This window comes from Saccopteryx leptura, chromosome X (genome assembly GCF_036850995.1).
Source record: "Saccopteryx leptura isolate mSacLep1 chromosome X, mSacLep1_pri_phased_curated, whole genome shotgun sequence".
Lineage (NCBI taxonomy): Eukaryota > Metazoa > Chordata > Mammalia > Chiroptera > Emballonuridae > Saccopteryx > Saccopteryx leptura.
The window spans coordinates 90548406-90551228 of record NC_089516.1 but is presented as its reverse complement, the minus strand read 5'-3'; the positions used below and the strand labels follow the sequence as shown (position 1 = coordinate 90551228).

The 2823-nt window shown below is 38.3% G+C and overlaps 1 pseudogene; it reads left to right on the top strand.

Annotated features, from left to right (window-relative positions):
• The first annotated feature begins 534 nt into the window (after positions 1-534).
• LOC136386411 (histone RNA hairpin-binding protein pseudogene) lies at positions 535-1161 on the top strand (annotated as a pseudogene).
• Positions 1162-2823: the final 1662 nt, after the last annotated feature.

Sequence of the window (2823 nt, the reverse complement as noted above, 5' to 3'; positions counted from 1 at the left end):
TGAATATGCAAAAGTGTTATTATTTATTAATTACTGTATTATTTATTTGCATTACAGCTGTAAATCTACTTTTATCTACCTTTATGTAGTATTTTGAACAAAGGTTTAAAATCCATAGTGAATCTTGTCAGTTCTATCAGAACTTTTCTTCTATACTTTGGGTGTAGAGGGCAGTTAGTTTAGTATAGGAGAAAAGCCCACACATTTAACATTAGGAATACCTGAGGTTGGATTATGGATACCCCATTTTCAAGCTATTTGAAATTTAGCAAGTGACATAGCTTCCCTAAAACTTAATTTTCCCAACTGGTAATGGCAAGGAAGTCTTCTGAACAGTTAGCATTAAACATATTGGTCAGTGCCACCGGAAAGGATTCGAAGGCCGCAGCTCTCACAGCCCCAACACCTCTAGAGAATCCTCCCGAGGTACTTGAACAGCCACGATCTAGTCGCCAGTCTGCCGCTCCGCCCACCCCCTACTTTCCCACAAGACAGAACCTTGGTTAAAAGCTGACAGCCAAGGGCCTGTACAGGATGGCCGATGATTCTGAAAACTCCGTGAATACTGCAGGATACTACAGATTTGACAGCTTCACCACTCCTGAAGACCCAAAACCCTGTTCTAGATGTTCATACCATAGAAGAAGATTAATTCAAGACCAGAATTAACAAAAAGATTTGCTAGATATTTTTTTCTAAAAATCATAAATGATTTTGGAAGAGAGAAGAAGTCATCCTTGGGAAGTTCTAATTCAAAGGATTCTCCATCTGCACTGCCAGCCAACTCGGAGACTGGCAAAAGCATCCTGATGAGAATACTGAAACAGATCAACTGTGGGAAAGCACCATGGCTTACGACTGATACATTAGAGAAGTCCTGAGGCACCTTCCACAACCTGTCATTTATCCCAAGACCCCCAACAAATACAAGAAGTCTAATCAGTGCTCATGGGACCAACAGATCAAACTCTAAAAGATGGCTATGCATTTTGGGAATGCTCCAGCTGAAGAAGGAAGTGATTTTCAAGAAATACATTCCGTGGACTTCAGGGAAGTAGAGACCGAATGGACAGAAATCAGCTCCGAGATTCAGATGAGCTCTTAGATAACTTTGATATGTATTCTGGCACACCCACGAAAGTTAGACACATGGACTGCTAGTGGAGGGCAAGTTTGAGTTGGATCTTGTTTAACTGATTTCCAGAAAGTCTTTTCAGCCGTGAGCTAACTGGTGTCACTTGAAGACAGAGGAAAGCAAAGTTGCCTCTACCAGGCCAGATGGAGGGTCAGCCAAGCATGCTGGTGCATTTGTTATGGAGAAGTTCCTGTTAATAGTTTAGTATCTTGTGGAGAGTTGTTATTCCTGCCTTATCTTTTTAAAAATGAATTTATTGGGGTGACATTGCTTAATAAAATTACACAGGTTTCAAGAGCGCAATTCTCTTATACATCATCTGTATATTGCATTGGTCACAATTTTATGTGTAGTGAGGATATTTTGCATGTTTTAAGTTGTAAATGGCACTAAATCCAATGAAAATTGAACTTGAAGCAATCTTGCAACAAACGTAATTCCTTAGTCCCTACCATCCCCAAGTTTACCAGATGAGCACACTAGAACTAGTTTTCTACCAGTATTTTAGACATTAAGTTGTCACTTGTCAGATGATCGATTTAGGTTTATGGGATTAGTCTAGCATCAGCTTTCTGTACTCGTTTCTGAATATTCTCACAATTAAATCCTTTGATATCTTTATGGAAGCTTAATTTTTGGCCTTTTGTAAATATACCAGGTGTATTTTTCCCACATACAGAACACTGAATAGTCAAAGATATTAAAGTAATAGATTTTATGTAAGTTATACAGTCTTTGTGTGTGTGTGTGTGTGTGTGTGTGTGTGTGTGTGTGACAGAGACAGAGAGAGAGTCAGATAGGGGCAAACAGACAGGAAGGGAGAGAGATAAGAAGCATCAATTCTTCATTGTGGCTCCTTAGTTGTTCATTGATTACTTTCTCATATGTGCCTTGACTGAGGCTACAGCAGAGCAAGTGATACCTTGCTCAAACCAGCGATCTTGGGCTTCAAGCCAGTAACCTTTGGGCTCAAGCCAGCGACCATGGATCATTTCTATGATCCCATGCTCAAGCCAACAATCTCGCCCGAGCTCAAGCTGGTAAACCCATGCTCAAGCCTTATGAACCCGCACTCAAGCCAGCGACCTCAGGGTTTAGAACCTGGGTCCTCTGTGTCCCAGTCCAATCCTGTATCTACTGCACCACCACCTGATCAGGCAGTTATACAGTCTTAATTGGGTACTTGTAAATAGCACTATGTAGGCCTTCTACCAATCGTACTCGAAGATTTCAGGCAGCAAAGAGATTTAGAAAGAACATTTTTTTACACAGTTAACATATAATGTAAAATAGCAGTAAATGATAATGCATATAGATTTTCTATTGTTTTTGTGCGGAATAACATTGCAAAATAAAAGCAATCTTCTTAAACTAGAAAAGTATTGATAGATAAAAAAGATCTCAACACAATAATTTTTGTTATTAATTATTAATAATAGTGATAGTAAAAGTGGTGATAGTTGTAGAAATGACACAAATAAAAGTTTTCTCAAAATATAAGATTATAGTTGACTAATTTTTAGCTTTCTTAGCATATTTAATGCTTAAATTCATACTATACCATTACAGTTCAAATGCCATATTTATTTGATCCTGAGAAAAATTTAAGACAATCAATTTTGCATGACAGTTCCCATTAATAAAACCTTCCTTGTACAAAAGTGTTATATCAAAATACATCATGTGGT